The following is a 24,798-nucleotide window of genomic DNA, read 5'->3' as shown; positions in this document are numbered from 1 at the left end:
TAAGTGATTGCTTATTCGGCACCAGTGCTTGTTACCCACTATGCATTTTGATGTGTTTAAAGCATGATCAAACAAGCAAACGACGGAATGCTTTTTTCTGTAACAAGACCTTAACTTTGTGGCGCATGGGTCGCTTGTTTACTTGAGGGATCAGCTATTAGCGCTGCGCTACCACAGTGTAGCATTATGATGCTAACGGAGTCCTGGCTAACACCGCAAACTCCGGACATGAGTGTGGAGCTGCCGGTTTCCAGATGCTGCGGCGGACAGGACGAGAGACAGCGGTGAGAGGAAAGGAGGGGACTGGCAGTGTTTGTTAAAGACAGTTGTGGGACCCTGGGCACATTGCTGTAAAAGAACAACTCTGCAACAGAGACATTGAGCTATTAGCCGTTAGCATCCGTGGAGGCAGCCTGTGACTCTCTGTGGTCCGCAGACTGCAAACGCAATCTCCTAGAGCTCTTCTTCTAATATCAGGGACTTTAATCATGTCTCGCTGGACTCCATACTGCCCACCTTCACCCAGTATGTGACCTGCCCTACCGTGAGGCAATAAACATTGTACGTAATGTATGCCAATGAAAAGTGGCATACAGTTCGTCACCTCCCCTGCCCAGGGAAGATCTGATCGTAACCTAGTGCGCCTTGTCCCTGTGTGCAGCACTTAGTGTGCAGTTCAGAGATGCTTTATGGAGGGCATAATCAAGTAAATAAATGACAGAATGCTTTTTATTTCATGTCGACGCAATTTATGTATAGTTGACCGGAAATTAAAGCAGCGATCACTTGGACTATTCCGTAGCACCCCTTCACAGTGGTACATCCCTCCAGGTAACCATTCACAAGTCTTGTACAGTAGAGCGGGACATTACGCTTACTCTCAGCGGAATTCACCCGAGAAGGCATATAAGTTCCTGCACTGGCCTTCACCACGATTAGTATAAGGTAAGAATGAATAAATTTTCTTCTATTCTTATTTCCAGTACAGTAAAAACTCATTAATTTACAGTTTCTGACAAAATGTAGGGCCGAAATTGTGTCTACTTTCATCTTACAGTCCAGCAACAAAGAACACATTTTTCGTTTCATACTTTTGTTATATTCCGTTACAAAGCTTAGCCTTTAGCCTTGCCGCCGCCTCGGCCACCATTGATTACGTGGCTCTAATATTAGAGCCACGTAATTGCGCATTGATTTTTTCGGTGAGGTTGTGCGTAAGTGCTGCATATAATACAATATGTTCAATGGGAGAAACTTAGTCATTTATCTCTACAGCCGGTAATTATCCCAAGAGCCTTTTTCCAGTAAGCAGGATTAACAGACTGTCAAACCATGAAGTCATAGTGCAACACCAAGTTGCAATTTCAGTAAACTCATCTGAATTAGATCGTGACAGATGTTCCGAATTTTCAGCTTTTGATGTTCATCCTTATAAGCACGCATGTGCCTTTTAAACGCATGTATAGTTGTATCTACAATACCAGGATTTAGTAATACAGTGGGGTATACAAAGAGCCACATGAGACTGTTAAGCTATCAGTAAACCCGACACTGCAGACTGAAAGACAAACCCCATGAACTGAAAACTGACCTTAAATATGAGTGCGGCAAATCCGCGGTGAAGAGAGAGATAATAATATTGATTAGGAGAGAGGACGCAGCTGGGAGAAACAAGACACAGGTGAATTGAATCAAACAAGTATGACCAGCGGAAGCAAAAGCAAGTGCACAAAAGACTAGAGGTCAACAATATAAAGCAGTAACCAACTAAAGATAGGGACACAGAAATGCAGACTTTGCACTAGGAACACAGAATGGCAGGAGAACAGCCTCAAAGAGTAAAGAACAGTATATGCAGAAAATAAAGAATAAACTTAAAAGACAGCGTGGTCTTCAAGAACCCAGAGTACGATACAAAAAATGTTGTTTTATTCAAGTGAACAAAACAATGTAGACCATGTTCATTTTGTTAATAAGTTGGAAAAAAATAAAACTAATGACAGCATTTAAAATAAACAAAGATGAATAACATAGATGGGAACATTTGACAATGGAATTGTAACATTATCAAAACTGATTTTTCAGATATGCAGAGTAGAAGATGTGGAGATTCAAATTTTTAACTTGGGTGTGTGTTTGAAATATGAAAATATTGGTTGACATCGTTGACATACTGTTATTAAAGATAGGAATATGTATGAAGCATAGATTCAAAAGCTCTATTAACAGAACTATAACCTGTTAGAATCTGCCATTTATTTCAGATGTATTCTGTAACTGTTCACAGTCTCAATACTTAAAGTGATGACAGATTGTTTCCAAAAGTGCTCAGTCACATTTTTCATAAGACTAACATGGAATTTTTGATTTATTTAAATATATAAACCTGTTGAAAGTAATAATTGAAATTCTTGTATTTGTAGGATCACAGTAATATAGATTATAGATTATAATATAGATTTCTAATATAGTCCAAGTTTGTCTATGAAAAAACACCAGCAAGCAGGTTATGTCCTACAACTATCGTCTCACTGTGAATGACTAAGACTATAATTGAACTCTCTTCCTTAAACAACGAGAAACATGAAGTGCACTCAGGAGCAGATTCGAGCACAGGCTCAGAGTGAAGTTAACAGAAAACGTTCTTTACATCATCATCATCATTTATTTATATAGCACTTTAAAAACACACCTGTTAGACCAAAGTGCTGTACAATAGAAATAGAAATATAGTAATAAAATAGAAAAAACCAGACAAGTATGTGTATGTGATGCAAAAGGTAAAATTAAAACAAGGCTAGAATGCATGAATGTTAACTTTGAGTTCTACAACTAGGAGCAAAATGCTGTGAACATGGACTACGGTAGTTTCATACTCGAGGAACAGTAACATGACCTGTGGCTGCTGGAGCTCGGCAAGTGAAACAGTGGTGTGAGAGTTGATGGTGGAGCGGCACTGTGGGACCCATTTTTGTGTTGTTACCTTATGTGTGCTGCTACGGGTCACCTTTTGTGTTTTTACATATGGTGTGTTTATGGAAATGTATTTAAGATAAACGTAACTCAAGCCAGGTGTTTTTGGTCAGAACAAGCAGTTTGTAAACTCTGTGCTGTTATGATCAATGACATTGGACAAAGACAAGCAAATAAAACTGATGAATACAAAACAATCTTAACCGCATAAGACAAGACAAGTATAGCTTGAGTTGTCACAAGTTTAATTCATAACAGTTACATTGCCTCACCCCTGCCACCAAACACTTCAGTGGCTTCAAGTGTAGGCATAGCCTCTACAGGTACTGCAACAGAGGGAGAGCAGAGTCGGGAGGGTCTTGGAAGAAGTTCAGAAAAGATCCAAATAGGCAGTCTGAACAGTCTTGTTTGCAGGTGGAGTAATGCACGAATGGATAAAAAGGAGTGAGAGGTTATCAGCTGTTGAGGAGCAAATGGAGATCCGTGTCCAGGGGAGTGAGGCTATTGCGAGTGTGAAATTTTGTCCAGGAAGTAACTAAGAAGACATGAACAGAGAGGTAAGTACTAGAGCTTTGAGCAACGTGAGGCCAATAACTAACATAGGTTAACAGATAATATGGCACAGACTGGTTGTGAACGGTGGTCTTAAATACAGCTGGCTTGATTTGTCTCAGGTGGTGATCCTCGGTGGAGTGATGAAGTAGAGCAGCCAGCACCCCAAGTAGAGCAGGCACTGTGGAAAAATAGTTGTGACTCAACCAGACCATTACAAAGTATGGCCTGGAGGATTTTCATCTCAAGGTGCAAGAACATTCTTAATGACTGTACACGGCGGCTGCTGATGGACAATGTTGGGCCAGATGTGCTACAGTTAGCGTTAAGGAGGTATGATCAAAGCAAGATCGAAAACATTTAACATTTAAAATGTTTAAGGGAATATGGCCTGAGAATATAACATGAATTAAGAAGTAATTTTGGATATTACTTTTTATTTTGGATTTGGAGACAATGCAGAGAAGCCTTCGTGGGCAAGAGGAAGACTGATCAATGTAACTGCGGCAGATCAACTTCATGTGACTTGGCTGAATTGATTCAGGAGGTCGAACTGCCTACTCAGCATGGCCAACAAGGTAAGCACATATTGTGTCGATTCCTTGACTCATCAAAAGTGTGAAATAAATTATGACTCTGTCTTAACCTATTTTCCAAATACACCAAACGCTTATATATTTTCAGGCTCTTTTGGATACCAGGCACCAGTGGTTTTCAACAGAGGTAGAGGTAGATCCCTTTTCCTTATCACTGGGAGCAGCTTTCATTCCTGAAGTCATGTGGATTCACTGCACCTCAGATGGCTGATATTTTGAGTGTTTCACTTTGTACAATTTGAAGACGTCTGCGGTCAGTGACTTTTCAAACCAGTGTGACTTTCAGTTCTTTGTGACACACACTCACTGTTTATTCAAATTAAATGGTATTGTGAAATTGTAAAAATTAGTATATTTGAATGTGCAACACTAGTCAAGTAATGAAGTGTGCTGTTATGGTAGTGATAAATCACTCGTGTTTTTTTTGGTCTGATTTCAGACAGTATCATTTCACCCGTGCATCAATGTATGCGGAACTGACTGACAGTGCCTTGGATGAACATGTGCAGGACATTGTCGCTGGCAATGTACAAACTGGTCCTGATGCTGTCAGAGCCTCCCTGCGAGTACGTGGACTACGTGTACAGCGAAGGAGGGTTCGAGCAAGCATGTTACGGATGAATCCTGGAGCAGCTGCCCTTAGAGCAGTTTTGCGGAGACCAGAACGAAGAACATATCAGGTTGCAGGTCCAAACTCATTGTGGCACATTGCTGGAAATCACAAGCTGATAAGGTAACCAAGCACACTGATTTGTTGAACACCTATTTTGACCAAAGTGAAATTCAGCATTACATCAAATATAATTGTTAAACAGTAAGACACGTCCACTAGAGCCAGGCCCTGGGATGGGCAGTCCTCTAACACAACTGGTTATGTTTAAAGGGGAAGAGGAGAAAACACAGACAGCGCAAGCAACATACAGAGAAAAATTCAAACTTGACATGCAATAGTCACATGTAAATCAATTAAGAGTGTGTTTTCTATTGTTTCAATAACAAAGCAGAAATAATATTTTTCTTCTTATGGACCACGGTTTTAGGTGGAGGATAGTCATTGATGGGGCTATTGATGGATACAGTCGTCTTGTGGTCTTCCTTCATGCCTCAAACAACAACCGTAGCAGTACCGCTTTTATCAAGTTTCATCAGAGCCGTGGTATCCTATGGTGTACCCTCGAGGGTCCGGACAGACAGAGGAGGGGAAAACAACGCTGTCTGCCTGATGATGAACATTTTCAGAGGCTTTGATCGTGGAAGTGCCCTAAGAGGAAGGAGTACCCATAATCAGAGAACTGAGAGGCTCTGAGGTGATCTGTGGCGAGGAATGACCAATGTCTACTGTGACTTATTTCACCACCTGGAGGAGGAAGGCATCATTGACATTGACAATGAAATGCACCTTTGGGCTCTCCATTACATCTATCTCCCAAGGATCAACAGAGATTTGAAAGACTTCACTCAACAGTGGAACAATCATGGCTTATGGGACAGAGAGACACTTGAGCCCATTACAGATTTTTGTCCGAGCCAGCCTCCAGCAACAGGGCCGAGTCTCAACTGCCATGCAGGACATCTTTCAGACCAGAGAAGCTGCTGCTGCTGGGACTATTGGTGGGACAGCTGATGGTAGTGTGACAGCCACTGAGAGTGAGACGACTGCTGCTCAGGGCTCAGGAACTGACTCTGGTGGTGGTGGTGCTCATGGTACAGATGAGCTGGGACTGCTGGTCGACTGGCCCGAGAGGATTACTGTGCCAGACATTGAATTTACTCTGGACGGACCGATGATGGAGCAAGTGGTAGAACTATGTAATCCACTAAGTGGCACCAGAGGGAGTCATGGTATTGAACTCATCACTGGCTTAATATACTTTCTGGACTCCACATATCACTGAGACAGTTCAATTATTGACTGAAACATAATAGCAGCAAGTGGAAAGACTTCAAAATATCTAGGTGACTGGATACATATAATGTGAAAAGTTATAATACGTGTTTACTATGTACCATTGAGTAGTGGAGATACAAGAACGAGCTGTGTGACACTGACAATAAAAATGTTGAGTGATTTTTAAAGTGTGTAAGATGGAAGTTGTGAAATGGAAAGTATACAACTGAAGCTGAATCTCGATAAAGTCAACTTGATTAATCTAAAAGTTACAGCTGTTGATATTGATAAATACAACTATAAAGCAGTGACAGTAAATAATTAAAAAATAAAAAAGTGGCTCAGTATAGTGTGGTAGATATAAAGTGGTTTAGCGTGTGTTTAATGTTGTGACAGTTCACAGCAGAGAAAAAGTGTTAACATTATTGAGCACATTATGTTTTGCTTTGTACAAACATAGTTCTGAAAATACTGGACTCGAGTGTAAAATGTGAATAAAAAAGAGCAAGCAGTGATTTGCAAATGTCAAAGGCAAAGTTTGTTCACAGTAGAACATAGAAAACATGTCAAATGTTTACACCAAGACTACGTCGTTAAAAATAAGTCCATTTTAATTTGATGGCAGCAATATGTTTCAAAACAGTTGGGATGGGGCAAGAGAAGGCTGGAAAAAGTACTAAAAAGAAACAGCTGCAGGGATATTTTAAAAGTAACAGGTCAGTTACATGATTAGATATTAAAAGAGCATCTTAGAGAAGCAGAGTTGCTCTGGAGGAAATGTGGGCAGAGGTCGATCAATCTGCAAAAAAACTCCATTAACAAATTGTGCAACAATTTCAGAATAATGTTCCCAAGTGTAAAGTTGTAAAGACTTAAAATATTCCATCCTCTAGAGGCATAAAAATATATTTTATCAAAAGATTCAGTGACTGGAGAAATCTCTTTGCAGAAACAATGAGGCTAAAAGCCATGATGTCAGTGATCTTCAAACGCTCACAGGAAAGTTATCATCATGGAGCATTAAACAGACACGATTCTGTCATGGAAATCAGTGCATTTCCTGTATCCTTTGGGGCAACAGACCTGAGTCACACTTTTAGAGAAGTACCTGGTGAGGTGGATTGAGAGGAATATCCATGATGCATGGCAGTTTGTTCACTCACTTCCTCTCCACCACAGCTTCTGAAGCGCCGCCAATCACAGAGCTTGCTCTCCTGATCCAAGAAGAACACAAAGTGCACTGGACTCACCTGACCTGACAGAACACCTGTCATTAACATTTTGGTGCACACATAAGCTTGTTCTCAAAAACAGCCTGCCCATCCACTTCTTGTGTACAGCCTCTGTTTTGATCTTCCAGTCCAGCAAATGTATATATGTGGGTGTCCAGGTAGTTGTATTCCTCCACCACATCATATCAGCGGGTTCAGTATCTTATACTTATGTCAAGATAATGCACACTGCAGCCGATTTGTATCTACAGTTATCAGAAAGAAGCCACAACCAAGTTACATGGATTCTTTTTTTTTAAAATTACTTCATGTCATACAGGTAAACTAGTTATGTTATGTGCAACGCTGTCATGTGCCACTCTCTGTTTCAAATTCATGTAAGACATCCAGAGTACTCTGATGACATTGACAAGGACAACTCCAGTTTACATGGAAACAATTATTTCATGTTCTTGAGATTATTTATTTACATCACTTTTCAGGAAACGAACATGCAGGTCTGATTCAAAACTGCATATCTATTTTTAATGCATGTTGAAGGGGCAAAATATTCCTGAGATACTGTTAACATTATTAAATTTGAGGGCTGTTATACAGTGGTATTACTTTAAACTGAACACAAGGATTTTGATAAAAGTTAAGGTCTCCGTTTGTTTCAGAAAAAACATACTGTCATTTATTTGCTTTCATTATTTATTTATATGCCCTCCATGGGACCATCTCTGCACTGCGTGGGTGATTAGTGGCTCTGTGCACACTAAGGGCTGCACACAGGAGAAGGCGCACTAGGTTACGATCAGATCTTCCCTGGGCAGGGAGAGGTGATGAACTGTATGCCACTTTTTCATTGGCATACATTAAGTACAATGTTTTATTGCCTACGGTGGGGCAGGTCACATACTGGTTGAAGGTGGGCAGTGTGGAGTCCAGCGAGACATGATGAAAGTCCCCTGATATTAGAAGAAGAGCTCTCGGAGATTGCGCTTTGCAGTCTGCGGACCAGAGAGTGTCACAGGCTGCCTCCACGGATGCTAACGGCTAATAGCTCAATGTCTGTGTTGCAGAGTTGTTCTTTCACAGCGATGTGCCCAGGGTCCCACAACTGTCTTTAACAAACACTGCCCAGTCCCCTCCTTTCCTCTCACCGCTGTCTCTCGTCTTGTCCGGCCGCAGCAGCTGGAAGCCGGGCAGCCTACTCACAGAGGGAGTACCGGGCAGTGTCGGGCACTGCCACTGTGACCGGGTTAGCGCCATTAGCTCCTCGATCATATCAGGAGCGATCTCACATTTACAGTGATTACAGGAAGGAGAGATGGTGTGTAAGGTGTCCTTCTCGGGAGACATCACCCCGCCTCTTCCCTCACTGGGGACGAGGGTCTGTCTGCCGGTAGCGCAGCTGCAGGGCGAGCGCCAATAGCTGATCCCCAACGTAAACACAGGAGCCATGTGCCGAGTGTCCAAATAGAGAGCTAGTTTCTGCTCATTACCTGTTAGCTGCCATAACAGGTAACACAGTTAAGGTTTTATTAAAAAGTATTCTGTCGTTTGTTTGCTTGATCATGCTTTAAACACATTTTTATGCCTCTTTGAACGGCGTTTTCGGCGTTTTGAAAAATTAAACGGCGCTTTTTTACCGCTTCTTAATCAAACGGGTTAGAAAAGTGGCGATTTATGGCACTGATGGCTTGCCATACCAGAGCGTCAGGTTTACATGTAAAGTCAATGGAAAAATATGGCAAGCCATCAGTGCCATAAATCGCCACTTTTCTAACCCGCTTGATTAAGAAACGGCGAAAAAACGCCGCTATTCTTTCAAACGCCGAAAAAAACGGCGTTCTGTTTCGACAGACGCCGCTTTTTCCGACTCTCACATGGCGCCTGAACGCACCATCCGAGTGACGTAAAAGCGGCGCGTTCAAAGACAGACGGAAACGCCGTTTTTCCGCCACTCGGCAGAAAACGCCGTTCAAAGAGGCATAAAACGGCGTTTTTACGGCGTTCTGTGCCAGCTGTAACGGCGTTTAAAACGGCGTTTTATTGAAATTATGCAGGGCACTCCCCATGGTTCCCTCATCCAATTACTTTCAACTCATTTCACCCAATCAAAGAAGAGGAAGTGCAGACCACACTAATGCATCACCGATTCACCTTGCTGCTAAGTGATTGCCTATTCAGTACCAGTGCTTGTCACAGTATTGACTTGTATTATAATCCCACTATGCATTTTGATGTGTTTAAGGCATGATCAAGCAAACAAACGACAGAATACTTTTTCTGAAACCTTAACTGTGGTACCTGTTATGGCAGCTAACAGGTAATGAGCAGAGCTAGCTCTGCTAATTTCTGAGCTTCTTTCTTATTTTCCTCTTTACTTCTCTTAACCTTTAACTTATGTCTTAGCAATCAGATTCTGCCGTCATGCATTACTGTCCGTGCTAGTTATGTTGACTTTTCTCTTCTTTTGTCTTCTTTTTTTCACCCGTATTTAGACACTCGGCGCATGGCTCCTTTGTTTATGTTAGGGATCAGCTGTTAGCGCTGCGCCCTGCAGCTGCGCTACCAGCAGACAGACCCTACGTCCCCAGTGAGGGAAGAGACGGGGGTGATGTCTCCCGAGAAGGACACCTTACACACCATCTCTCCTTCCTGTAATCACTGTAAACGTGAGATCGCCCCCTGATATGATCGAGGAGCTAATGACGCTAACCCGGTCACAGTGGCAGTACCCGACACTGCCCGGTACTCCCTCTGTGAGTAGGCTGCCCGGCTTCCAGCTGCTGCGGCCGGACAAGACGAGAGACAGCGGTGAGAGGAAAGGAGGGGGACTGGGCAGTGTTTGTTAAAGACAGTTGTGGGATCCCTGGGCACATTGCTGTGAAAGAACAACTCTGCAACAGAGACATTGAGCTATTAGCCGTTAGCATCCATGGAGGCAGCCTGTGACTCTCTGTTGTCCGCAGACTGCAGACGCAATCTCCGAGAGCTCTTCTTCTAATATCAGGGGACTTTAATCATGTCTCGCTGGACTCCACACTGCCCACCTTCAACCAGTATGTGACCTGCCCCACCGTAGGCAATAAAACATTGTACTTAATGTATGCCAATGAAAAAGTGGCATACAGTTCATCATCTCCCCCTGCCCAGGGAAGATCTGATCGTAACCTAGTGCGCCTTGTCCCTGTGTGCAGCACTTGTGCACGGAGCCACCAATCACCCACGCAGTGCCGAGATGGTCCGCGGAGGGCATATGAATAAATAATAAAAGCAAATAAATGACAGAATGCTTTTTCTGAAACAAACGGAGACCTTAACTTTTATCAAAATACCGTTTTACTCAGTTTCAAATCAAATCAAATCACTTTTATTGTCACGTCACATGTGCAGGTACACTGGTACAGTACATGTGAGTGAAATTCTTGTGTGCGAGCTTCACAAGCAACAGAGTTGTGCAAAAATACAATAACGTAAAACAAGCAAAATATAAAAATGGCTAATCTAAAAGTAATAAATATATGTAGAATATATAAAGGTATATACATTACTGAACGTGTGTACTAAATATGTTTTTCTACGTGTGTGTGTGTGTATATACATGTTTTACAAATGAAATAAAGTAAACAATAAATAAGATATATAAAATATACAGAGGTTGGTATGTGCAAAACAGTGGCATTAATGTACAGTATGGAGTGCATAATGTTGAAGTTCCAGTAGTGAGGGTGAGGTGTCTATGACGTGTTCAGCAGTCTGATGGCCTGGTGGAAAAAGCTGTCTCTCAGTCTGCTGGTACGGGACCGATGTTGCAGAACCTCCTTCCTGATGGAAGTAGTCTGAACAGTTTGTGGCTGGGGTGACTGGCGTCCTTGATGATCCTCCCCGCTTTCCTCAGGCACTGCTTCCTGTAGATGTCTTGGAGGGAGGGAAGCTCACCTCCAATTTAAAGTAATACCACTGTATAATAGCCTTCAAATTTAATAATGTTAACAGTATCTCAGGAATATTTTTGCCCCTTCAACATGCATTAAAAATAGATATGCAGTTTTGAATCAGACCTGCATGTTCGTTTCCTGAAAAGTGATGTAAATAAATAATCTCAAGAACATGAAATAATTGTTTCCATGTAAACTGGAGTTGTCCTTGTCAATGTCATCAGAGTACTCTGGATGTCTTACATGAATTTGAAACAGAGAGTGGCACATGACAGCGTTGCACATAACATAACTAGTTTACCTGTATGACATGAAGTAATTTTAAAAAAAAAAAGAATCCATGTAACTTGGTTATGGCTTCTTTCTGATAACTGTAGATACAAATCGGCTGCAGTGTGCATTATCTTGACATAAGTATAAGATACTGAACCCGCTGATATGATGTGGTGGAGGAATACAACTACCTGGACACCCACATATATACATTTGCTGGACTGGAAGATCAAAACAGAGGCTGTACACAAGAAGTGGATGGGCAGGCTGTTTTTTGAGAACAAGCTTATGTGTGCACCAAAATGTTAATGACAGGTGTTCTGTCAGGTCAGGTGAGTCCAGTGCACTTTGTGTTCTTCTTGGATCAGGAGAGCAAGCTCTGTGATTGGCCGCGCTTCAGAAGCTGTGGTGGAGAGGAAGTGAGTGAACAAACTGCCATGCATCATGGATATTCCTCTCAATCCACCTCACCAGGTACTTCTAAAAGTGTGACTCAGGTCTGTTGCCCCAAAGGATACAGGAAATGCACTGATTTCCATGACAGAATCGTGTCTGTTTAATGCTCCATGATGATAACTTTCCTGTGAGCGTTTGAAGATCACTGACATCATGGCTTTTAGCCTCATTGTTTCTGCAAAGAGATTTCTCCAGTCACTGAATCTTTGATAAAATATATTTTTATGCCTCTAGAGGATGGAATATTTTAAGTCTTTACAACTTTACACTTGGGAACATTATTCTGAAATTGTTGCACAATTTGTTAATGGAGTTTTTTTGCAGATTGATCGACCTCTGCCCACATTTCCTCCAGAGCAACTCTGCTTCTCTAAGATGCTCTTTAATATCTAATCATGTAACTGACCTGTTACTTTTAAAATATCCCTGCAGCTGTTTCTTTTAGTACTTTTTCCAGCCTTCTCTTGCCCCATCCCAACTGTTTTGAAACATATTGCTGCCATCAAATTAAAATGGACTTATTTTTAACGACGTAGTCTTGGTGTAAACATTTGACATGTTTTTCTATGTTCTACTGTGAACAAACTTTGCCTTTGACATTTGCAAATCACTGCTTGCTCTTTTTTTATTCACATTTTACACTCGAGTCCAGTATTTTCAGAACTATGTTTGTACAAAGCAAAACATAATGTGCTCAATAATGTTAACACTTTTTCTCTGCTGTGAACTGTCACAACATTAAACACACGCTAAAACCACTTTATATCTACCACACTATACTGAGCCACTTTTTATTTTTTAATTATTTACTGTCACTGCTTTATAGTTGTATTTATCAATATCAACAGCTGTAACTTTTAGATTAATCAAGTTGACTTTATCGAGATTCAGCTTCAGTTGTATACTTTCCATTTCACAACTTCCATCTTACACACTTTAAAAATCACTCAACATTTTTTATTGTCAGTGTCACACAGCTCGTTCTTGTATCTCCACTACTCAATGGTACATAGTAAACACGTATTATAACTTTTCACATTATATGTATCCAGTCACCTAGATATTTTGAAGTCTTTCCACTTGCTGCTATTATGTTTCAGTCAATAATTGAACTGTCTCAGTGATATGTGGAGTCCAGAAAGTATATTAAGCCAGTGATGAGTTCAATACCATGACTCCCTCTGGTGCCACTTAGTGGATTACATAGTTCTACCACTTGCTCCATCATCGGTCCGTCCCAGAGTAAATTCAATGTCTGGCACAGTAATCCTCTCGGCCAGTCGACCAGCAGTCCCAGCTCATCTGTACCATGAGCACCACCACCACCAGAGTCAGTTCCTGAGCCCTGAGCAGCAGTCGCCTCACTCTCAGTGGCTGTCACACTACCATCAGCTGTCCCACCAATAGTCCCAGCAGCAGCAGCTTCTCTGGTCTGAAAGATGTCCTGCATGGCAGTTGAGACTCGCCCTGTTGCTGGAGGCTGGCTCGGACAAAATCTGTAATGGGCTCAAGTGTCTCTCTGTCCGCAAGCCATGATTGTTCCACTGTTGAGTGAAGTCTTTCAAATCTCTGTTGATCCTTGGGAGATAGATGTAATGGAGAGCCCAAAGGTGCATTTCATTGTCAATGTCAATGATGCCTTCCTCCTCCAGGTGGTGAAATAAGTCACAGTAGACATTGGTCATTCCTCGCCACAGATCACCCTCAGAGCCTCTCAGTTCTCTGATTATGGGTACTCCTTCCTCTTAGGGCACTTCCACGATCAAAGCCTCTGAAAATGTTCATCATCAGGCAGACAGCGTTGTTTTCCCCTCCTCTGTCTGTCCGGACCCTCGAGGGTACACCATAGGATACCACGGCTCTGATGAAACTTGATAAAACGGTACTGCTACGGTTGTTGTTTGAGGCATGAAGGAAGACCACAAGACGACTGTATCCATCAATAGCCCCATCAATGACTATCCTCCACCTAAAACCGTGGTCCATAAGAAGAAAAATATTATTTCTGCTTTGTTATTGAAACAATAGAAAACACACTCTTAATTGATTTACATGTGACTATTGCATGTCAAGTTTGAATTTTTTCTCTGTATGTTGCTTGCGCTGTCTGTGTTTTCTCCTCTTCCCTTTAAACATAACCAGTTGTGTTAGAGGACTGCCCATCCCAGGGCCTGGCTCTAGTGGACGTGTCTTACTGTTTAACAATTATATTTGATGTAATGCTGAATTTCACTTTGGTCAAAATAGGTGTTCAACAAATCAGTGTGCTTGGTTACCTTATCAGCTTGTGATTTCCAGCAATGTGCCACAATGAGTTTGGACCTGCAACCTGATATGTTCTTCGTTCTGGTCTCCGCAAAACTGCTCTAAGGGCAGCTGCTCCAGGATTCATCCGTAACATGCTTGCTCGAACCCTCCTTCGCTGTACACACGTAGTCCACGTATCAAGAGGGAGGCTCTGACAGCATCAGGACCAGTTTGTACATTGCCAGCGACAATGTCCTGCACATGTTCATCCAAGGCACTGTCAGTCAGTTCCGCATACATTGATGCACGGGTGAAATGATACTGTCTGAAATCAGACCAAAAAAACACGAGTGATTTATCACTACCATAACAGCACACTTCATTACTTGACTAGTGTTGCACATTCAAATATACTAATTTTTACAATTTCACAATACCATTTAATTTGAATAAACAGTGAGTGTGTGTCACAAAGAACTGAAAGTCACACTGGTTTGAAAAGTCACTGACCGCAGACGTCTTCAAATTGTACAAAGTGAAACACTCAAAATATCAGCCATCTGAGGTGCAGTGAATCCACATGACTTCAGGAATGAAAGCTGCTCCCGAGTGATAAGGAAAAGGGATCTACCTCTACCTCTGTTGAAAACCACTGGTGCCTGGTATCCAAAAGAGCCTGAAAATATATAAGCGTTTGGTGTATTTGGAAAATAGGTTAAGACAGAGTCATAATTTATTTCACACTTTTGATGAGTCAAGGAATCGACACAATATGTGCTTACCTTGTTGGCCATGCTGAGTAGGCAGTTCGACCTCCTGAATCAATTCAGCCAAGTCACGCAGAAGTTGATCTGCCGCAGTTACATTGATCAGTCTTCCTCTTGCCCACCGAAGGCTTCTCTGCATTGTCTCCAAATCCAAAATAAAAAGTAATATCCAAAAATTACTTCTTAATTCATGTTATATTCTCAGGCCATATTCCCCTTAAACATTTTAAATGTTAAATGTTTTCGATCTTGCTTTGATCATACCTCCTTAACGCTAACTGTAGCACATCTGGCCCAACATTGTCCATCAGCAGCCGCCGTGTACAGTCATTAAGAATGTTCTTGCACCTTGAGATGAAAATCCTCCAGGCCATACTTTGTAATGGTCTGGTTGAGTCACAACTATTTTTCCACAGTGCCTGCTCTACTTGGGGTGCTGGCTGCTCTACTTCATCACTCCACCGAGGATCACCACCTGAGACAAATCAAGCCAGCTGTATTTAAGACCACCGTTCACAACCAGTCTGTGCCATATTATCTGTTAACCTATGTTAGTTATTGGCCTCACGTTGCTCAAAGCTCTAGTACTTACCTCTCTGTTCATGTCTTCTTAGTTACTTCCTGGACAAAATTTCACACTCGCAATAGCCTCACTCCCTGGACACGGATCTCCATTTGCTCCTCAACAGCTGATAACCTCTCACTCCTTTTTATCCATTCGCATTACTCCACCTGCAAACAAGACTGTTCAGACTGCCTATTTGGATCTTTTTCTGAACTTCTTCCAAGACCCTCCCGACTCTGCTCTCCCTCTGTTGCAGTACCTGTAGAGGCTATGCCTACACTTGAAGCCACTGAAGTGTTTGGTGGCAGGGGTGAGGCAATGTAACTGTTATGAATTAAACTTGTGACAACTCAAGCTATACTTGTCTTGTACGGTTAAGATTGTTTTTGTATTCATCAGTTTTATTTGCTTGTCTTTGTCCAATGTCATTGATCATAACAGCACAGAGTTTACAAACTGCTTGTTCTGACCAAAAACACCTGGCTTGAGTTACGTTTATCTTAAATACATTTCCATAAACACACCATATGTAAAAACACAAAAGGTGACCCGTACCAGCACACATAAGGTAACAACACAAAAATGGGTCCCACAGTGCCGCTCCACCATCAACTCTCACACCACTGTTTCACTTGCCGAGCTCCAGCAGCCACAGGTCATGTTACTGTTCCCTCGAGTATGAACTACCGTAGTCCATGTTCACAGCATTTTGCTCCTAGTTGTAGAACTCAAAGTTAACATTCATGCATTCTAGCCTTGTTTTTAATTTTACCTTTTGCATCACATACACATACTTGTCTGGTTTTTTCTATTTTATTACTATATTTCTATTTCTATTGTACAGTACTTTGGTCTACCAGGTGTGTTTTTAAAGTGCTACATAAATAAATGATGATGATATAAAGAACGTTTTCTGTTAACTTCACTCTGAGCCTGTGCTCGAATCTGCTCCTGAGTGCACTTCATGTTTCTCGTTGTTTAAGGAAGAGAGTTCAATTATAGTCTTAGTCATTCACAGTGAGACGATAGTTGTAGGACATAACCTGCTTGCTGGTGTTTTTCATAGACAAACTTGGACTATATTAGAAATCTATATTATAATCTATAATCTATATTACTGTGATCCTACAAATACAAGAATTTCAATTATTACTTTCAACAGGTTTATATATTTAAATAAATCAAAAATTCCATGTTAGTCTTATGAAAAATGTGACTGAGCACTTTTGGAAACAATCTGTCATCACTTTAAGTATTGAGACTGTGAACAGTTACAGAATACATCTGAAATAAATGGCAGATTCTAACAGGTTATAGTTCTGTTAATAGAGCTTTTGAATCTATGCTTCATACATATTATCCTATCTTTAATAACAGTATGTCAACGATGTCAACCAATATTTTCATATTTCAAACACACACCCAAGTTAAAAATTTGAATCTCCACATCTTCTACTCTGCATATCTGAAAAATCAGTTTTGATAATGTTACAATTCCATTGTCAAATGTTCCCATCTATGTTATTCATCTTTGTTTATTTTAAATGCTGTCATTAGTTTTTATTTTTTTTCCAACTTATTAACAAAATGAACATGGTCTACATTGTTTTGTTCACTTGAATAAAACAACATTTTTGTATCGTACTCTGGGTTCTTGAAGACCACGCTGTCTTTTAAGTTTATTCTTTATTTTCTGCATATACTGTTCTTTACTCTTTGAGGCTGTTCTCCTGCCATTCTGTGTTCCTAGTGCAAAGTCTGCATTTCTGTGTCCTATCTTTAGTTGGTTACTGCTTTATATTGTTGACCTCTAGTCTTTTGTGCACTTGCTTTTGCTTCCGCTGGTCATACTTGTTTGATTCAATTCACCTGTGTCTTGTTTCTCCCAGCTGCGCCCCTCTCTCCCTAATCAATATTATTATCTCTCTCACTGCGGATTTGCCGCACTCATATTTAAGGTCAGTTTTCAGTTCATGGGGTTTGTCTTTCAGTCTGCAGTGTCGGGTTTACTGATAGCTTAACAGTCTCATGTGGCTCTTTGTATACCCCACTGTATTACTAAATCCTGGTATTGTAGATACAACTATACATGCGTTTAAAAGGCACATGCGTGCTTATAAGGATGAACATCAAAAGCTGAAAATTCGGAACATCTGTCACGATCTAATTCAGATGAGTTTACTGAAATTGCAACTTGGTGTTGCACTATGACTTCATGGTTTGACAGTCTGTTAATCCTGCTTACTGGAAAAAGGCTCTTGGGATAATTACTCGGCTGTAGAGATAAATGACTAAGTTTCTCCCATTGAACATATTGTATTATATGCAGCACTTACGCACAACCTCACCGAAAAATCATCAGCGCAATTACGTGGCTCTAATATTAGAGCCACGTAATCAATGGTGGCCGAGGCGACGGCAAGGCTAAGGCTAGCTTTTGTAACGGAATATAACAAAAGTATGAAACGAAAATGTGTTCTTTGTTGCTGGACTGTAAGATGAAAGTAGACACAATTTCGGGCTCCTACATTTTGTCAGAAACTGTAAATTAATGAGTTTTTTACTGTACTGGAAATAAGAATAGAAGAAAATTTATTCATTCTTACCTTATACTAATCGTGGTGAAGGCCAGTGCAGGAACTTATATGCCTTCTCGGGTGAATTCCGCTGAGAGTAAACGTAATGTCCCGCTCTACTGTACAAGACTTGTGAATGGTTACCTGGAGGGATGTACCACTGTGAAAGGGGTGCTACGGAATAGTCCAAGTGATCGCTGCTTTAATTTCCCGGTCAACTATACATAAATTGCACGTCGACATGAAATAAAAAGCATTCTGTCATTTATTTACTTGATTATGCCCTCCGCAAAGCATCTCTGAACTGCACACTAAGTGCTGCACACAGGGACAAGGCGCACTAGGTTACGATCAGATCTTCCCTGGGCAGGGGGAGGTGACGAACTGTATGCCACTTTTTCATTGGCATACATTACGTACAATGTTTTATTGCCTACGGTAGGGCAGGTCACATACTGGGTGAAGGTGGGCAGTATGGAGTCCAGCGAGACATGATTAAAGTCCCCTGATATTAGAAGAAGAGCTCTCGGAGATTGCGTTTGCAGTCTGCGGACCACAGAGAGTCACAGGCTGCCTCCACGGATGCTAACGGCTAATAGCTCAATGTCTCTGTTGCAGAGTTGTTCTTTTACAGCAATGTGCCCAGGGGTCCCACAACTGTCTTTAACAAACACTGCCAGTCCCCCTCCTTTCCTCTCACCGCTGTCTCTCGTCCTGTCCGCCCGCAGCATCTGGAAACCGGCAGCTCCACACTCATGTCCGGAGTTTGCGGTGTTAGCCAGGACTCCGTTAGCATCATAATGCTACACTGTGGTAGCGCAGCGCTAATAGCTGATCCCTCAAGTAAACAAGCGACCCATGCGCCACAAAGTTAAGGTCTTGTTACAGAAAAAGCATTCCATCGTTTGCTTGTTTGATCATGCTTTAAACACATCAAAATGCATAGTGGGTAACAAGCACTGGTACCGAATAAGCAATCACTTAGCAGCAAGGTGAATCGGTGATGCATTAATGTGGTCTGCACTTCCTCTTCTTTTATTGGGTGAAATGAGTTGAAAGTAATTGGATGAGGGAACCATGGGGAGGGCCCTGCATAATTTCAATAAAACGCCGCTTTTAAACGCCGTTACAGCTGGCACAGAATGCCGTAAAAACGCCGCTTTTATGCATCTATGAACGGCGTTTCCTGCCGAAAGGCGGAAAAACGGCGTTCCATCTGTCTTTGAACGCCGCTTTTACGTCACCGGATGGTGCGCTCAGGGCGCCATGTGAGAGTCGGAAAAACGGCGCCTGTCGAAACAGAACGCTGCTTTTTTTCGGTGTTTTGAATAATTAAACGGCGCGTTTACGCCGCTTTTAATCAAACGGGTTAGAAAAGTGGCGATTTATGGCACTGATGGCTTGCCATACATTTGGGGCGCGTTTTAAGCAAATACCAGTGTTGCCAACTTAGCGACTTTGTCGCTATATTTAGCGAAGTTTTCAGACCCCCTAGCGACTTTTTTTCTTAAAAAGTCGCTAAAAAGACGATAAGTGCGTATCGCTTTTATTCTCAACAAGCAGCAGGTGCTGTAACACAGTCAGTTCTTCTTTTACTCTTATGCTGTTTTGTGGATCACAAGGTTTAAAACTACTTATAAACACACACACACAAAGTAACTCCACCAGAGTGCCTATTTCGGATCACTTTTGCCGGTCCAATCCCGGGTAAAGGAGCAGGGTTGGAATTGTGACATTAAAAAAAACAATAATTGCTAAAAGAAATTTATTTTGTAGTTCTAAATAAACTCTAAATGCATTTAGGACGTTTTTTACTCACTTTGTCTCTTCCACAATGTTATTTCTCTCTCCAACAACATAGGTTACAATTATATTAGCATGACCAATTATGCAAATTAGGTGATGACGTCATTTAGCGACTTCTAGCGACTTTTAGGACAACCAATAGCGATTTTCCTTACTGAGGAGTTGGCAACACTGCTCGCGCCTATCGCGTTCGGTGTGAACACACCGTAAGTAGGTGGAATGGTACAAATGTGTACCTTCCATTGTTTAAAATCCCTTTGAGCGGGAAACAAGTTAGATGCGATAAATTTTGCTTAGAAAACGATTTTGTTAATAGCTATATTTACATACTAGCATGTTTTGAGAAATTATTGATTTTTTTTACATTGTTGTACAGGGTTAGTCACTATTTATTGATAAAACAGTCGAATACGGCGGGCAGACAGACGTTGAACATTCCACCAACAGTCTAAATAGTCCACATTTGTACCTTTCTTTGTTTAAAACTTAGCTAACTGTTAGTTTTCACCCATGTTAAATCTAGCTCTTCGGACTTTTGCTAACTCTACTGTAAAATTACACGTTGTAATTTTTATAAAAACAAAATCACACCCGACTTACCTCTAAATCTTTGCACCTCGTCGTCTGACACATCAATGCCTTCTTCCATCAACTTTTTAAGGAGCTCCTCCGTCGATAACCCCCCGAGAGTCATTTTCTGCGTCAACGCTAGTCAGTGCGGAGGCGGAGCACTCATCGCTGCTGGCTTTTCAGCCTTTGGGATTAATGCGCGTTGCGAACTTGACACATGAAGATACAACTTTGTGGTATTAATGCGCAGTTGTTCAGAAACCGTTATGCTGTCTTGGCGAACTATATTTGTAACTTACAAAATGTAGTCACCGTAACATAAAAATCTGCTTGACATTTTAACTTCCAAAGAACCTCGGTTTAACTTGATGTTGCAAATTCCATAAAAACCTCACAATTAATGAACAATTCTAGGATGTAGTAAAAGCGAAAAAGTAAATGGCCAAACATAACAGTAAAATGATTTCACGTTTTTGAAGGCAACAACCAAGATGTAAAACATTAAAAATTATAACTGGAACTTAATAAATTGGAAATGAACCAGTTTTTTTTAACATCATTTGGTTGTGCCTGCATGTCATTGTGTGTGTGTTTTTTAAATATAATTTAACATAACTTACACAAAGGGAGGTTACAGATATTCTTTGCATCATAGGATAATTTACGTACAGAGGAGAGGACCAACAGATTTGATTATAACATGCAGCTTTTATGAGCACACTCACATCTCATATGAATTTTACAATTAACCAGGCCCATCCAGATTTTCCCATGCTGACCCATTACCACATTCTGCTACTGTCACTGCAGTACAGGTCAAAATGGTACAGATTTGTACTTTATTTCAAATTGAACCTTTAAAGGGGCATTTCTGGACTTTTAAAGACCAGTATTGTACTTTTAAGGGAACATTTTAAAAAAATGTACCTATAGGTACAAAAATGTTCTTCTCTCGTACCTCTATTTCTGAGAGTATACTAATATGCACATAGTAATAAAAAAAAAAAATAAAAAAAAATAAAAATAAAAATAAAAAAATCAGTTACCCACAGAGTTAAAAGCCAAGGAATAAAAATAGGTTTTTAGTAAAGACTTAAAAACTGGCACTGATGTAGCCTGTCTAATATGGAGAGGAAGGTTATTCCAAAGCTTCGGCGCTGCAACAGAGAACGCTCGGTCTCCTCTAAGTTTCAGCCGTGACTTTGGGACAGAAAGCAGCAACTGCTCAGCTGACCGAAGAGAACGAGTGGGGACGTGGGGCTTCAACAAGTCAGACAAATAAACAGGTGCCAGACCATTTAGAGATTTAAAAACCAATAAAAGGACTTTAAAACGGATCCTAAATTCAATTGGAAGCCAGTGTAGAGAGGCCAATATCGGAGTGATGTGATCAAATTTTCTTCTGCCAGTTAAAAATCGTGCCGCAGCATTTTGCACTAATTGCAAGCGTGACAAAGTGCCCTGCCCAACCCCTATTAAAAGAGAATTACAATAATCTAAACGTGAGGTAATAAAGGCATGAATAACACTTTCCAAGTCACGCTTGGAAAGAAAGGGCTTAACCTTTGATAAACGTCTGAGGTGATAGAATGCTGATTTTACCACCCCGTTTACATGGTCATCAAAGGTAAGTGCAGAATCAATTTTAACTCCAAGATTTGTGATTGAACTCTTTAGTTGGGAAGTTAAAGCTGCAAGATCAACATCCGGAGTATGAGAAGAACGATTTGGGCCAAATAAAATTGCTTCTGTCTTCCGATCATTAAAATTGAAAAAGTTTTTTGCCATCCATGCTTTGACATCAGTAAGGCAGTCAAGCAGAGGTCGAGTTGGGAGACTATCAGAAAGACTAAAGGGTAAGTAGAGCTGGCAGACATCTGCGTATAGATGGAATGGCACTTTATGTTTCCGGAAAATCGCGCCAAGAGGCAAAAGGTACAGTGAAAACAATAACGGCCCAAGAATAGATCCCTGTGGCACACCCCAAAGCAGAGGGGCCACAGAGGATGAAGCCGACCCCAACTTAACACAAAAGGTCCTATTTAAGAGATGGGACTTTAACCACAAAAGTGCCAAACCAGAAATTCCCACACAGTGCTGTAAGCGGGAGATCAACAAATCGTGATCCACTGTGTCAAATGCAGCGGTCATGTCCAACAAGACCAGCACTGCATATTTACCATGGTCTGTGGCTATCATGATGTCATTCATAACTTTTACGAGGGCTGTCTCCGTACTGTGGAATGGTTTAAAGCCGGACTGAAAGATTTCTGACAATTTAGAGTCATTCAAGTAGTCCATCAGTGAATGTAACAGTGAATTCGCTGTAATGGCCTGCACGGCCTCTGGATGTCAATCCAATGAAGAGTGGATAACTTGTGTGATGCTGTCAGTACAATATGAACCAAACATGTCTGAAAATGAGTCTAACACCTTGTTGAATAATTAAGAACGTTCTGAGTCCGACCTGATGCTAGAAGGTGTATTTGAATTAGCAGTGAAAACTCTGAAATAAAAATCACTCTTTATCTTAGAATAAGGCAAAGATGAGGAAAAAGTATGAATCATTTTTTTTCCTATTTCACTATTTTATATCTTCTCAGATTTATCAGCTGTAACCCAAACTGTACACTGTCCACTGCATACAGGACTCACAACCCAATCTAAGCAGTCACATCTACGAAAACGACGCCCTCCAGTGAGGCATCATCGGTCTGATCCAAGACACTGACACAAAGGTAAGGCTTCCAAAAACAGTTCAGATGCTTCTGGTCATTACGTTGGTGCACTGACACTTGAAATGGGGATATTTCAACCTTTCTTTGCATTATGATGTCATTTTTACTCGCCAACCTGAGGAAGAGTGGTTGCATCTATAACAGAGGAATTTAAGAATGAAAGCAGAAAGAAAGGAAGGTGGACAAAGCTAATGAGAGGATTGGGAAATGGGTATGAGGAGGAAGAAAGCATGGCCCGATGCCAGAGGGTGATTAACGAGGATTCAGGACAGCCGCTGTTAATTGGCAAACTGGTAAACAAGACGTGGTGTGTTGATCGTCCCGGCTGATAGCGTGCGAACTCTAAGGTGGAGCTGAAAGAGAACAACTGCAGTAAGAGGCAATTTTATGGCTATCAGATTAATTTGGTTCAAAGAGCAGATAATTGGTCTGATCATCCAGGTAAACACAGACTGAAAGGAAGTGAGAAAGTCACCGGCAGGTGGACAAACACTCACCTGTTCAGATAAATGTACATTTAAAAAAAAACCTCGTGCTGCATTTGAGAGCGAACACCATTTATGGTGCTGATGAAGCAGGAGGCAACAGGTAGATCTCATTATCAGCTCAGCATGAGATAAGCTGAGAAAACAGGCTGATGACACAGAGCCCGGGCCTTGGCTGGAATACAGCAGTTCAACACTGTCCTCAATTCTAATTGAACAGCTGGATTAGACCCGGCGAGGCGGCTGGTTTAGGAAAAGACGAGGTACGGAGAGAGTACACGAATACACAACTGTGTTTAACTGGGACACCCCCTCCCCCCTAATTTGTCTTGAAAGTGTCATATCTGATTTAGTCTGAGAGACTAGGTGACAAAAGAAGGGTCAAAGGAAAAGAGAGAGCGGCTGAAGAGTGGATGATCTGTGACGAAACTAATCCTGATTACCTCTGACATCAAGGTGCTCTCATTTACAAGACAAAGGAAGTCACGGAGGAGCCTCATGAGCTCACACACACACGCGCGCGCACACATACACGCACTTTTACGTTGGTGTGCAGAGCTCAATATTTTGGTCCTTTACTCAAACCATCAGGAAAAACACTGAAAAGGGATAAAATTCAAATTTCATATGCTTAAAAATACACAACAGCAAATTTACTTACTGCAAATATTATTAGTACTGCTGTAACTGTTAGAGGTGGAGCTCGTTTTCATTGCTGTATCATTCCACCATTTTATCATTTAGATCACAAATACAAATAAAGTTTTGATTTACAAAGTCACTGCTGACTTTGGATGTAAATAAATGCAACAAAGATATTTGTTGCATTTATTCATACATCGATATACATTCATAATATTAAAGATTTAAGTAGGAAAAAATGCAGAGAGGAATTTTGCGAGATCTGGTTTTCACCATTTTCTGGAGCAACGACTCCCTCTTGTGGCCAAAAGTATGAATAAAACTGCTGAACTTGAAGTTTCAGACACACAACATGGAAACACAGCAGCAAAGACGACTTGTGTTGCTTTTTATCTCAGTTTTATTGTGAAACCTTTAATGTACTCTACACTGGAGTGCACAGGCCTTATCCAACATGCCCTGCATGCATCATCATCATCATCATCAAAAGAAATCTACTGCTG

At 41.2% G+C, this 24,798-nt stretch overlaps 4 long non-coding RNA genes across 5 annotated transcripts; 3 read left to right on the top strand and 1 right to left on the bottom strand.

The window, feature by feature from the left end:
- Window positions 1-405: 405 nt before the first annotated feature.
- On the top strand, window positions 406-6,676 carry LOC120440825. The gene is made up of 3 exons (XR_005613551.1): window positions 406-415; window positions 5,273-5,274; window positions 5,919-6,676. It is a non-coding gene; the product is annotated as an uncharacterized LOC120440825 (long non-coding RNA).
- Window positions 861-3,998, top strand: LOC120440824. 2 transcript variants are annotated; one of them, XR_005613550.1, is made up of 4 exons: window positions 861-945; window positions 3,388-3,530; window positions 3,648-3,858; window positions 3,979-3,998. It is a non-coding gene; the product is annotated as an uncharacterized LOC120440824 (long non-coding RNA). The 2 variants fall into 2 exon arrangements; XR_005613549.1 differs by lacking the exon at window positions 3,979-3,998 and having other exon boundaries at window positions 3,648-3,892.
- On the top strand, window positions 4,287-5,250 carry LOC120440823. Its single transcript, XR_005613548.1, has 3 exons — window positions 4,287-4,374; window positions 4,561-4,854; window positions 5,162-5,250. It is a non-coding gene; the product is annotated as an uncharacterized LOC120440823 (long non-coding RNA).
- Window positions 6,677-14,355: 7,679 nt separating the features above from the next.
- LOC120440992 lies at window positions 14,356-15,566 on the bottom strand. The gene is made up of 5 exons (XR_005613697.1): window positions 15,506-15,566; window positions 15,178-15,388; window positions 14,929-15,055; window positions 14,657-14,822; window positions 14,356-14,471 (listed from the first exon to the last, which is right to left on the bottom strand). It is a non-coding gene; the product is annotated as an uncharacterized LOC120440992 (long non-coding RNA).
- Between the last annotated feature and the right edge of the window lie 9,232 nt (window positions 15,567-24,798).

This window comes from Oreochromis aureus, linkage group 7 (genome assembly GCF_013358895.1).
Source record: "Oreochromis aureus strain Israel breed Guangdong linkage group 7, ZZ_aureus, whole genome shotgun sequence".
Taxonomy (NCBI): domain Eukaryota; kingdom Metazoa; phylum Chordata; class Actinopteri; order Cichliformes; family Cichlidae; genus Oreochromis; species Oreochromis aureus.
The sequence above is the reverse complement of the archived record's forward strand: the minus strand, read 5'-3'. Positions and strand labels throughout refer to the sequence as shown.